The sequence below is a fragment of the Meriones unguiculatus genome, chromosome 5, assembly GCF_030254825.1.
Source record: "Meriones unguiculatus strain TT.TT164.6M chromosome 5, Bangor_MerUng_6.1, whole genome shotgun sequence".
Classification (NCBI taxonomy): Eukaryota; Metazoa; Chordata; class Mammalia; order Rodentia; family Muridae; genus Meriones; species Meriones unguiculatus.
Genome location: NC_083353.1, coordinates 90,994,809 through 91,008,509, shown reverse-complemented (window position 1 = coordinate 91,008,509; position 13,701 = coordinate 90,994,809). Strand labels below are relative to the sequence as shown.

Below are 13,701 nucleotides of genomic sequence, written 5' to 3'. Positions count from 1 at the left end.
GGTTCTCTTGGGCCTTCTTCATGGAGTGGCAGCTGTGTGATGGGTCCCCTAATGTCCTGCTCCTTTCTTAAACCTCCTGCCATCCTTACCCTTCAAGTTAGGATTTTTCCTCCATAAAGTGATACGTTGTGTGTTCTTCCAAGACAAAGTAACACACCCCACCCCCAAAAGAAATAATTAAGAAGTGCTTAAATGGTGAATGTGAGCATTTTGCTTGTGACTCACAGTGATTGAAAGGTCTCTGTGACTTTGGAAAGGACTCTTGGTTGTGAGGCCTTTGCATGTTTGTGGTCCCGAAATACGGCATCTATCCAGAGACCCCTGGCACCGGCTCCCCAGACTCTGTAGGTTTGGAGGATAAGGCACTGATCTGTCTCTGACAGAGGAGGCACTCTGAAGTTCTTTGGTCATAAGTGAGTTACTTCATGTCCAGCAACTCAGACTTTGGGCCCGAAATATTAAAAACCTAGTGTGTGGTGGAATATTATGTGGTTGTAAGGAATGGAGTGGAGTCTTTCCAGGCTCATTGCGGAACTGGAATCAGAGAGAGAGGAGAGGTACTTCCCTCCCTTTCCGACTGCCTTGACAGTAAGTCTGAAAATGGTCTCAGGACTGTCCCCACCTTTGGTCTCCGAGACTTGGAGGGTAGGGACACCGTCTTGTGTTACCATGTGGGCCATGTTCTTGGTTGCAGCATTGGCATGGTGGGAGCTAAGGGAGGAGCCATGCAGGGCAGGACCAGGTGGAGGTGGATGCTGTAGGGATGCCGAAGGGTGTGATGGTGTGAGGATGACGAATGCTCGGGAATTCTCTAGGCCCCCATGCGCCTCCTCTCTGTTCTCTGGTGGATCCTCCCGGTACTCCATCTGTACCCTGCCTCCCTGCCCCAACCCTGGACTTGTGCCATCCTGCTCTAGTGAAATCCATCTTACCTGGAGGTCAGCTTCTGAAGTCAGCATGACTTGGCAGGTGAAAAGTGTGCCAAGTTTACCATTTTCTTTGACAGCCTCGGATATCAGCAGTGAGTGGGAAGGGATGCCAGATCCCTGGGCATGTGGGGACAGAGACCCAAGAAGGGAACAGAAGGGAGCAATGGCTTTCAGCTCCATTTGCTCTGGGGCCTTTGATCATCGCTTCACTGTTAGAAGAGCCGTGCTCTTCCCGTGCACAGGGGCTGGTCCTGAAGGAGTATTGTTGGTGTGTCAGCTACGATTGATCTGTGTGATGTCACCAAGCCTCACTGTCAGTTCCCAGTTCATCAGGGAGGAATAGAAAGGGTCTGACTGACTCCGCTCAGGCCTGGTATATGTCCTGGGCCAGCTCAGTTGGATGGCAGTATCTGAGAGATGCTCAGGGTGTTCACAGAGGATTGGAGGAGGGAAAGGGCTTTGAAACAAAACAAGATTTGGGCTACAAACAAGTGACAGTTATGACTTGATCTCAGACTTTGTACAATTAGTAGATGATTTTTGTTTTGTTTTTGCTCCTGTTTTAGCACAATGCTATGTTTGAACTGAAGGCCTCAGGCCCTGAAATTGGGATGCAGGTGTTCTGCTGTTGAGTGACAGCCCCCCACACGCATCATAAATCACCTGCTGTTCATTGCCTGACCTCTCCTGGTGTAAAGTTGTGATTGCTACGTGCACGGGTTCTGGCCACCTTGTTTTTTGAGATGTGGTCTCTTTTTGGCTTGGAGCTCACCAGCTCTATTGACTGGCTAGTGAGCCCCAGGAATGGGAATTTGCCCGGCTGCACCTTCTCAGTGTCTGGGATTACAACTGTGCTTTGCCCTGCCATGCTTCCCCCCCCCCCCCCCCCGCCGCACCAAATCATGGGTTTTGTGAATGGGATTTGAGTCCGTATCCTTACAGAGAGAGAACTCTGCAGACTGAGCCATCTCCCCAGCCTGAGTACCTGTATTTTTTTTTTCAAAATTGAAATAAATGTTCAGTTGACACATCAAAAGCATAAATGGGCCATATTAGTGATGCAGTAAGTGATGTTTTAGCATGCGCGTACACTGTGTACTATTTAAATCAGAGGCCCAGCTCCTCAGTCAACATTATTTTGTGGGAGAAACTTTGTAACTCCTGTTTTCTAGTTTAGACATGTGCAGGGCTTGAGCAGTCACCTGAAGGTGCAGAAACAGCCCAAGCTTGCTCCTCACCGGCTGTAACTCAGTTTCTATGGATTCTCTTTCCTCCTCTGAGACAAGATGTGTGTGTTGACTGCGCTGACTCGACTTGTCTGTCCACACCGAATTTTGAGGATCACTGAGATTTAGAAGAAAGCTGCTGCTTCTACATTAATAGTAAAACAAACAAACAAACAAACAAACAAAACAAACAAAACAAAACCATTTTAAAGCCAAGATTGGTGAACCAAGTCTGTAACCCTAGGATATAAGAGGCTGAGGCAGGAGGATCATTGGAAGCTTGAGTGTGTTCTAGGACAGTTGGGGCTAAAAAGTGAGACCCCTTGCATAAAAATCTAAACTCCCAAAGAGGGGGAGGTGAGATGGCTGAGTGGATGAAGGTACTTGTGGTAAGCCTAATGGCCTAAGTTTGATTCCTGGGACCCACACTGTGGTAGGAGATAATAGACTCCCACACATTGTCCTCTGATCTCCAGGCATGTGCAGCGGTGTGCCTCCTCAAGTAAATGAATAAAGAAAACAAAACAGAAAACCTCAAGGCAAAAGAAATACAGGAAAAAGTGAAGCTTACAGCCCTGGGGTAAATCATTATGTTCCTTTCTTTCTTGCATAGTCTGTGGCCAAATGGTGCCAAGAGCTAAAGTCTTTTCCATGCTCGCCATGGATTCTACAGAAGTGGGGTTCTGTTGCTTCTTTTTGAGTTTCTGGCATCTCTTCAGAGTAGCCAAGTCTTACATCTTGTGTCTGAGGAGAGTAAGATGGCACCGGAAGTTTGTCTGGAAGATGATTTGCATGTCATGTCTTCCAAATTGGAATTATCGTCTCCTTAAAAAACATCCAAAAATGTGTCCCGCAGGATTACAGAGAGGAATTGAATTTTATTTCATATGACACTTCATGTGTCTGTAGCTGCCTCCAAGTGTTTGGTAAAGCTGCTGGCATGATGTTAACTTCCGGGACATTCTGAAGTCCACATTTCTGGTTAAAGGCGTCAGATAGATCACCAGTGTTTGCTTAAGAAGAGTCATGAAGTGATTGCCAGATGCCAGCGGTGGGTTGCAGTGGCCAATGTGAATTCACTTGTCCCTAAGGCGCTTTTTGTTCTAGGTGGAAGAGAAGGGTGGGGCTGTGGGGAGCTGGGAGAAGCAGTTTCTCTCTACTTTTGTTGCCAAAAGCAGCAGCAGAAAAGCCCCACCTTCTCCTCACATCCAAGCACTGTGAGGCTTGTGTTGGGAGGAGACTGTTAACAACACCTAGAGATTTAGTAAGTGGCGTATTCTTACAATTTTCTAATTTGATGAATTTTAGGCTGAACCGAATTGCACACGTGCACACGTGCACACGTGCACACGTGCACTCATGGGTTTATGGAGGCTAGAGGTTGATGTCCAGTATCTTTCTCTATACCCCTCCTACCCCCCCTTTTTTTTTGCTGCAGGATCTCTCACTGAACCTGGGGCTTGCTGATTTGGCAGCACCAGCTGACCAGTGAGCTCCAGGAGCTTGCCTCTGTCTGTCTCCTAAAAGCTGGGGTTTCAGGCACATGCTCTCATTCTATGCTTTTACACGGGTGCTGGGGACAGGTAGGTGTACTGACTGAGCTGTCTCTTCAGCCACTACGGTATTAATTTCTTGGGAAAAAAAAACAACAACTAGGGTTTGCCTCGAGTAAAAGCAAAACAAAATGAAGGGAGAATGCTAGGCCTGTGGGGATGGGGTTTGTGTGTTTTTATTTACTGTGGAGTATAAGGGAAAGAGAGAGGGCTGTCTAAATCCTACACAGTCGTGGAGGACCCAAAAACTCATTAAAAACGAACAAACGAACAACAACAACAACAAAAAAGAAACAGTAACAGGAGCAAATGAAAGGGAAAGGAGAATAGAACACATGGAAATCAGGCAAATGAAAATGACAGGTTTTCTGTTTGTCTGGTTTTTTGTTTGTTTGTCTGGTTTTTTTTGTTTGTTTGTTTTGTTTTTTTTTTTTCGATAGCATCCCGAGGTACTAGAATACACAAACCTTGTAGCTGGCTGCACATTTCATGTGTCTGCTTTCAGTTTACCTACAGAATAAGGTGGAGCCACATAAACTACCAGGTCTGGAGGCCGCAGAGGTTGTAGGATTTCTCTGCCTGACAGTTCTCTGTCAGGGATTTCCCTATCGGGGATTGTAGGTTCCAGCTTCGTGGCCCATCCCAAACACAAGGCTTCATGCTTGACCGTTCACCTAGTCAGACATAGAAGCCGCTCTCCTAGGCTTTTGTGTCACCGTAGAGGTTACTCTGATGCTAAAGGAACAAGGGTGAGTCCACAGGATGCCTTCGACTGTCTCTGCTTTTACTCTCCTTCATCCCGTTTTTCCTTTCTTCCCTTCTTCCTCTTTTCCTCCTCTCTTCCTTCCCCTTTCTCCCTTTTTTCCTTTTCTCCTTCTTTCCCTTTTTTTTTCCCTTCCTTGTATCAGTGTCTTTTTCCAGTTTTCCCCATATACCTCAGCTCCTCCTTCAGGCTAGACTGGAAGGTCTCTCTTGCTCTGGGGCCATTTGTCAAACCGGGTTCTCGATTCTTCTGAGATCAGTAGTATCTTTGCTCTTAGTTGAGACCAGACAGGTAGCTGCACAGTTCCTTTCTTTCTTTTAATTTTTAAAGGTTAACATTTAAATTTTTATTTAAATATTTATTGTGGGGATGGGTATGTGCGGGTTGCTTGTTCACATCCACTGGTGAAAGTCGGGAGGGCAGCATGTGGGAGTTGCAAGTCTTTGTGTATTTCCATCGTGTGGATTCTACCAGGAGGGATTGAATATGGGTTATCACACGGGCCTGCAAGCACCTTTACCTGCTGAGTCATCTCATCTCTTCATTCCCCTCCTGGCTTCTTTCTAAGACCTACTGACCAGACAAAAGTATCTGCAGCTGAAAGTGGCAAGCCCCTCCCTGGTGACCCTGGGAGATGGTGTCTTTTCGGACTTTATTTCATTAGGGTCCAGAAAAGGATGCTAAGCTTCTATTTGTTTTGCAGTCTCCTACTTTGACTGAGACTTGAAGCAACTGTGTCTGTCCTAAGAAGTCCATAGAGTGGCAAGAAGGAACTCTTACCTATCCTCTGATTTATTATTATATTTGATTGCTTTATTTATTTATTTATTTATTTATTTATTTATTTATTTTAGGCACAGTCTCTTATATCACAAGTTGGCCTCCAGCATAGTATATAGTCAAGGATGACCTTGAACTTCTGCTCTTGAAACTCTGCCTCCCCTTACTGTGATCCCAGGTTTTCATCACCACACCCAGTGTACCTGCTGCCCAGGAAGCTTGCCACGTGAATGTCGGGCCAACAGTCTACCAGCTGAGTGTCTCCAGCCCCTATACTCAGGTGGAAGCATGTGGAAGTGAGGGACAGGTTTGGGCGGTGCTGATTAAATGTTGCTAGAGCGGGAATCTTGACAGTGATAACCTGCCTCCTCTTTACCGTGTTGGGGCCAAGCTTGATCACCGAATAGAAAAGCTTGTGCATAGTAGTTGAGCCTTTCTTATTTCTTCCTGGTTGATGGGGCTCTTTTGAGAAAGGTTACCTGACCCGGGACTCAAACCTTAAGTCTGCCAGGTCAACACTTTGAGCCAGTTGTAAAACACCAGAGATGGTGGTACATGTTTATCATGTCATCACTGGGGAGACTGGGGAGAGGGGAGGATCCCTGAGCCTCCCTAAACCCTCTCTTAAAGGAGGTGTGTGTCTTGGGCTCTACATGCATCTCTTCACACACACACACACACACACACACACACACACACACACACACACATTTTCAATGTCTGACAAAGACTACCGTTAGGTGAAAGAGCCCAGAATGAGGTATAAGGAGGGAGTACCAGTCCTCAGTGCTCTCTGTCTGGATGAACACCCTCCAGGCATTTTAGCATCAACTTTCCAAGCCTCTCCATTTGAGTATTGATGGATATTTCAGTGTGTTGGTATGATGGAGTACATTCCTGGCCATTGGTGCTCAGTTCAACTTTCAGTTCCAGCCTCCTTCAGAGGTCAGGGGGCCAGAGCTGAAAGTTCCCGTCCTTTCACTGGTTTTCCTGGTGGGTTTCCAAGTCTCTAGAGGCTGTTAGCATCCCCTGTGTTCACATGTAAAACCAAGCAGCTTTGGAGAATCTACCAGAACCAGAACAGACACTGTGTTCTTAGCACGTCACAGCACGTTAACTCTGTTTTCCAGAAGTAGGTCAAAGAGTAAGGAGTCAGACAACACCCGCTTCTGCTAAGGTTGAATGTCCCTTGTCTAAGTGCTTGGGGTCAGAAATGTTTTAGATTTTGGACTATTTGGAGGGAAATTTTGTATAAACCTACTACTGGTTTGAACATACTTGAAAATCTAAAACTTGAAACTTTTTGAATGTTAGTATGATGCTCAAAGTGTTTAAAATTTCAGAATTTCTAGATTGGAGGTGCTCAGCCTATGTATTTCTGTGTGTGTATGTGTGTGTACAGTGCACATGCTGACATGTTAGTTTTTGTATGTAAGAGATTGCATGCCTATGCACAGGCATTTGTGTATATGGTGGCCATAGGTCTCCCTTGGGTGTCGGTACTTGGGGACCATCTTCCTTGAGTTCTTTGAGACACTGTTTTTCATTGGCCTGGAACACACTGAATAAGGAGTCTAGGATGGATGGTTGGATGGATGGATGGATGGATGGATGGATGGATGGTTAACCCCAGGGATCTGTGTGTCGCTGCTCTTTGATTGCTGGGATTACAAGTACATGCCAAAGCATACCACGGCACCCAGCTTTTCAGTGTGGGTTATTGGGATCAGACTCGGGTCTTCATCCTTATATACTGAACGTTTCACTGATGGTGCTCTGGTCTTCATCCTTATATACTGAACGTTTCACTGATGGTGCTCTCTTCCTAGCCTTTGCTATGGTGTTCTTTCAGACGTTGGTCTAACTTGGAGATAAACGTGCATACGCTGGTTTGGGCTGATGTGCACCTCATGTTGGCATGGACTGACAGGCCCAGAACAGTGGAAGGCGAAGCTGTCGCTTTGATTCACTGGCTGAAAACCTCTTGGAAAGTCATGTCAGCACACAACCCACGCAGTTAGGCGGATGGAGAGGAATGTGACTGTTCACACTCTGATGTCAGTGTCAGGAGGTTTGACTCTAGGTTGTCTTTTTATCCATCAAAGAAAAACTTGCTGCATTGAGATCCAGACTGTGTGTCTTAGAGACACAGTTGGGGCGAGGTTTTGCCTTATATGGCATTCTCCTCAAAACCAGAAATGCTTCTTAGCTCAGATTGCTGCTTCTAGTCCCACGTTTCACAAGCACTGTTTGTTGAAGGTGCTTAAGCCTCAAAGACTCGCTCTCCCACAAAACAGCCCCTGAAGGATGGCCCCTTCCCCTCACGCCTGTTCCTGCCCACCCACCCCTGCCTTCTGGTCAAGAGTGACTTTTTAGGCTCCTGGCAGTTATCCATTCCTCTTCCTTTTGGGCGGGCTGTATTAAACACCACACAGTTTCTGTGCTTGCTTTCTCTAATCCTCTTATTCATGTACTCCAACTTCTTTATTAATTTCTTTTGCCCAACTAAAGTGTGTATGTGTTTTTCAAATTGCCACGTCCCCCCCCCCCAATAAATCAGGACAAATGAGTCTGAATCACGAGCTTCAAATTAGTCTGTGACCTTCTTGTTCCCTGGCAGGATTGGAATAGAATGCCTGAACCCCACATATTTTGATACCATGAATAATTGTTGAGGACAGTGGAAGGTCAAACATTATTTATTATTTCTCTGAGTTGGCTTGATGGCAATCACAGCTCTGTAGAAGTCAATCAAGTCTCTTGATAATTCTGTTTAGGCAGTATGTAATTAGGCATTTAAAATTAGTGAAGTGTCTGTTCTGCTATGCATTACACATTTTCTATGGGAAGCATGTTTACCAGATGACTTTGGGGCCATCTTTTTAACTTCAAGTTGTTCCCCGCTGCCCTTCTTTTCCCAAGCTGAGAGTTTGAAAGTTAGGAAATTCTTTCCACCCAGCTTACCTGTTTGTCAGGGGTTTATGGGAGTCGTGTTTATTTAAGGATGTGGCGTGCTGGGAGATGTAAGCACAAACATGTTTTCAGACAGGAACACAGAGGAAGGCACAGTGTACGGGCCTTGTCAGATGTGTGAGCTTCATTGAAAGCACAGCAGACAGTGGGGCATCTGCACACAAAGAGTGCCCCCAAAGAGATCCCAGTCACCCTCATCTTTATGTCATGAAGACATCAGTTATTCTCTTCCAGTGACCAAGCGCCTGGGTCATCACTGCAGACTTACCTGTCAATTAAAACAGGATCTTGAGAAAACTGTAAAGATTTCTAAAGAAAACTACACTACAGCTGTAGTGGAGATGGGAACTTTTAACTGAGATCAGAGTCTGTAGGCTTCACAGGGAGAAATGGCTAGAAGTTGGGGTTTCCTTGGGAATCTGTTTGCAATTATTTGTCAAGAAGGGCCAGTATAACACAAGTTGGATTTTATTTTATTTTATTTTCTTCTTCTTTGCATTATACAGATTCCTTCCCCGTGGCAAGTGGGATCTTAGACAAGGCAGTGCTGAATTTCCCCTAACCTCAGAAGAGATACACAGCAATTCGCATCCCCTTCCTGCTTGCCACTTTTTATTTGCCATGGATGACAAATACTTAGAATTGGATTTGAAACCAGGTCTGCATGAACCTTGACATCTTTTGCTTCATTTCTAACTTTAGCATGATCTACGTTTCTGGGGGAGAGATCATGCAAACCTCTACCTGGGCTGTGGACAGTGACATCTTGATTGGCTAAGGATTTAATCTGAGCCTCACAGCTAGGGAGCAGATCTTTGTCACAGGCCTCTTTCCAGTCTACTGGGTGAGAGGGAGCTGCTGGAAGGCAGGGCCGTGTCTTTTCTTTCCTTTTTTTTTTTTTTTTGAAACTAGTTGATCTTGCTTGTGAGGGTTGGGACATCCAATAGTTGTCTCAAAGTTAATAATCGTTGCTGTTCCCACCCTGGCATTGCCTGTTGGTCATAAATCAGCTGTTACTCCTTGCCTGATCTCTCCGGTGTGAAGTTGTGATTACTGCGTGCACAAGTGTGCTTGGATGTGGGGTGAGTAGAAGGTTGCTCTGCTCGTCAGAACAGTTGTCTGGGACGTTACTGAAGAAGGAGAACATTTAAAAAAAAATGTATACAGCACCCTGTGCTCAGTGTTTATGCAAGGCTGTTTCCTCTTCCTAGTTCACACGGATGGATATTGGGATGTGCCAGACCTGGACGGCCGTGCAGTACAGTTAAAACAATTTTACTGAGTGGTGATTATAATATAGGCCCTAAGACCTATATTTCTGTGCTGCTGCTTCTTCATTTGTTTTTTCGAGACAAGGTTTCTCTGTGTAGCCTTGGCTGTCCTAAACTCAGTTTGTAGACCAGGCTGGCCTGGACCTCACAGCAGTCCACCTGCCTCTGCCTCCTGATTGCTCGGATTAAAGGCACATGCTACCACACCTGGCTGATTTATTTGCTTTTTAGCATCCCGTATTTCTGCTTTAAATGGGAATTGTTTACTGTATTAACCTTCCTGCCCCACTGTTTATTCTGTACAGGTTTCTTTAAGATACGTACTTTGTATATTGAGATAGCTACTAATTGCAAGGGTTTGTTTTTATGCCTCCTAATGGAGTTTCCACATTTACTCTGGTAGAGAATTGCCTTGTGTCACATGGAGGATGGATTCTGAAGTCTCGAGTCGTGTGTGTGTGTGTGTGTGTGTGTGTGTGTCACTGGAATCTGCAGTGACCTGGAAGAAAGGGGCCACGCTGGCCCTGGAGAGTGCTGTGTGTCAGAGTGCTGTAAGCTTATATATCTGTTGGCTAGCAGTAGATGCCACCAGTATGTTTATTTTTTTAATTAATAATTTATTTGATTTTTTTTGCATGTATTAACCATCCTACAATCAAAAGAAACTTTGCAGTTCTTGCAGTTAGAGGCACTTGCCACTTGTAGAAAGTGATGGCAAAAGTACACAAAAGTGTCCAGAACCATTGTGAAATATAGAAAGACAGGGCTTCCTCATTCCCCTGCCATTTCACAATCTTGTGTAGACCTTTGTCCACAATGTGCCCTGGGGCTCCCAGAAGTGACTGGATATGAGGATCCTTTGGGAATTTTACAGCAGTGTCCTCTCTAAGGGACACAAATCTACCTGATTACACAGGAAGGCTGGAAGCCATACCTTTTTAAAAGTCTCTCCAGTGATCAGCTAGTTGAGAGAACCACTGCCTTTATTTGTTGCTGCCTGGCACGAATCTAGATAGAAGACTAGAAATTTTCTTACTGATGAGCCGCCCTTGTTTTATAGTGGGTTATGGTCTCTGTCCCTCGCTGTGGCCGGAGAACAGCAGGCATGCACTCCAGCACTGATGCTTCCTTTTATTCCTAAAATGAATTTTTTTTTTTCCTGCCCCAGTTTTGGTGAAATTATGTATCACTTGTGATAATTCATTTTAAAAATTCCTGAGCTGTGTGGCGCACTTTCATGAAAATTCATTTAGATAAAATTAGATATTATTGTTTAATGAGGTGGCATTTCAATTCAGACCTTGCATCAGGCATATACCAAGAGTTCTTTATGGAAGAGCTAGGTTCATTTGAGTAATAAAGGCTGAATCATGGGGGCTTTAATTCTTAATCGCTGTGAGGATTGTTATCCGTGGGATGTGAGCTGTCTTAGTGGCATTCAATCAAGTGTCCACTTAGCCATGACTGGAAGTAATTGCTCCCAAGTGGGCTGCCTGGTGACCTGTTAATACTTGCGTTGACCCTGTGACCTTGTCTGCCCCATTGTTTAGGATTTTATAGCAGGCAAGTCTGCATTTCTCTGGGGTCAAGTAGATATCTGGAGGTCAAACATTTTCTGATTACCACGGAGAGTCCACTGTATGTACCCCAGAAATCTCTGCGCCATGACTGTTAATCGTCACTGCTTTGTAGTTGATCACGGGAGGTTTGAAAATTGTCTTTCCCCAGCCTGCATGTAAACAGTTTAATATTTTACGGAAAGAACTTCATCTTGTAAATTAGGTATGAATAATACATTTGTAATTACTTCTTGTGTCTTTAAACACTTGTGTCTTAATTGGCCTGCCCCCCCCTTAACATATTTGCATTTGCTAGCAAGTTGAAATTAACTCCTGTGGAAACCCAGCTAAGTTAGTACGTTTTGATCTGCTGAGACACAAAACTTGACTTGGTTTTTTTTTTTTTTTTTTTAGAAGATGCTTTTGCTCGTGTTTTTAAGCATCTGTATCTGACTGGGCACTGGACCTTTGATATACCTTTCCAGAAAGATGTCCTCTGTCTATCCACCCACAAGTTGTGGCGTTTCCTGCCTGAGGGGTTTTTACCCTTTGTTTCTTGAGGTCGCTGTATTTATTTCATATTTCTTTCTGTTGGTAAGTAATATAATAAATCTTCTTCTAGTTGTAACCTGGACACATTCCTCCCCATCTATGATGAGTAAAATAACCCTAATTGGTGACATATCTCTCAGCCTGTAGTCATCTTGGCTTTTGGCATCTGGGTCCTCCCCTGGATTCACAGAGTGATGCTGAGGGAATGGAAGAACTTGGAAGGTGAGCCCCGGTGGAACTTTGTCTGTGTGTGCATGCACGCACACACACACACACACACACACACACACACGCACAATTCTTTGTGGAGATTACATGAAATGGCTTATTCTTTGAGACCAGGTCCTGAACCTGGAGCTCACCAGTTCGGAAAGCCTAGCTGGCTTGGAAGCCCTGTGGATCTTCCTGTATCCATTTTCCCATCGCTGAGGTAATAGGTGTACATCACCTAACGTTTTATGTGGGTGCTGGGAATCCACACTCTGGTCCCCGTGCTTGCTTAGCAGGCACTTTACCAACTGAGCCATCTCTCCAGCTCCTTAATGGCTATTCTTATACTTCTTCACCTTTTCCATAATATGAAAGTGACTACACAATCAGTCGAAATGGTAGCTTGAAGCTGGAATTGGGAGGTTTTTCCCAGGCTGGTGAAATTTTTCTATAGTCTGTCCCTTGATGCTGGCCAGCAGTGTGAGCTGTGGTCCTAGTTCCTAAGGTGGGTGGATGATAGCCTTATTATACATATTATATACGTTATATGTGTGCATGTGTTGTGTATCTATTGTAATACACACACACATACATCATGCCTACTCTTTAAATTTTTCCAGTGACACTTGCTTTTGGTGGGAAATGCCATGTGCTGTGGGGTTGGGGGAAAGGGGGTTGTTTTGCATTTCTGCATCTCATTTCCTCACTTCAGCACCTATCTTGGCTTTCCTTTCCCTCATTTGCTTGCCCCTCAAAGCTGCGCAGGGCAAAGCTGCACATGCTCGTGCCGTAGACACAACTCTTCTCCCTACCTCAGCAGAGGAGCTGCTCTGGTTTGGTGTTATCCTCTAGAGGGAAGGATGCCCATCGTTGTCTTTGTCACACCTCACAGGGACAGATCCCTGTCAGTGAAGGGCTCTTCCCACAAAGGATGAGCATCCCTCACTAGTGAAACTGTTGTTCTGCCCCTCTGGCTGAAACAACAGAACTGTCTGGCTCTGTCTTTCTGGAGGCTGGACTTTTCAGTATTAGGGTGTCTCTGGGAAGGCCCCTTCTGATGCTGTGAAATGGACTGTTTTCATGCCCTTCTCCCAATTTAGGATGACTGGCTGGTAATCTTCTGCTGTTTTTCAACTATTGGGAGCATCTTTCACTCTCTGCGGTCAGGAGCATCAATGATATTCTTCTGTGTGCATCTCTGTGTACATTCCCCTCTTATAAAGATACCAGTTCCATGCCATGAGGGGCTCACCCTAGTTCGTTTGCTATGACCTCATCTTAACGGGTGATGTTGGCATTGATGGAATTCTAAGTGATGATACATTCTGAAGCTTTTCTTTTCTGGAAAGTGCATGGCTTAAATGCTATACCGTGTAATACCCAGGAGGCTGTTGTGAAAGGAGAATGCTGGCAAAGAGACGTCCTGGTGTTCCTATGTGCTGTGGGAAGCTAAGCTTGGCATCAGACCACCCTGTCTTCCCTCTGTACAAATGTGTGCACAGATGTTTGATGAATGAACTCAAGTCACAGGGTCACACTTCTTTCTTTCCATATGATGTTGGCGCATGATTGGCAGGCTGGCATTGGTCCAGAAAGATCAGGATCATGGTTGCACTCCTCAAGCTTTCTAGTGCCACCTGCCACAGCATCTCATTGCACCCGTTCTGTGTAAATACAAAGTCACTTCAGGAGGCTGCTGTTACCTTTGCTGCTTTAGGGAGGTAGACACAGAGACTAGGGTGACTTCCCTTCCTGATTTTAGATTCCAGAGCTCATTCAAGATAGACATTCAGGGAGTCTGTCTTTAGCATAGTGCTGGCTTATTAAGGACCCAAAGTCTATTAGCTTCTCATAGAAAACACCACTGTGGGAAAGAGCCTGGTGG

At 45.1% G+C, this 13,701-nt stretch overlaps 1 protein-coding gene across 7 annotated transcripts in view; it reads left to right on the top strand.

Moving 5' to 3' along the window:
- Positions 1-13,701, top strand: part of Foxp1 (forkhead box P1) — a 587,261-nt gene that overhangs the window by 45,813 nt on the left and 527,747 nt on the right. Inside the window, exon 1 of one of the 7 annotated variants that reach the window (XM_060383851.1) lies at positions 11,507-11,648. The exons of the other annotated variants lie outside the window; for them this stretch is intronic. The gene's annotated coding sequence lies outside the window, so the exon portion shown is untranslated. Of the gene's footprint in view, positions 1-11,506; positions 11,649-13,701 lie in introns of those variants that run through there. 7 annotated transcript variants of the gene reach the window in all.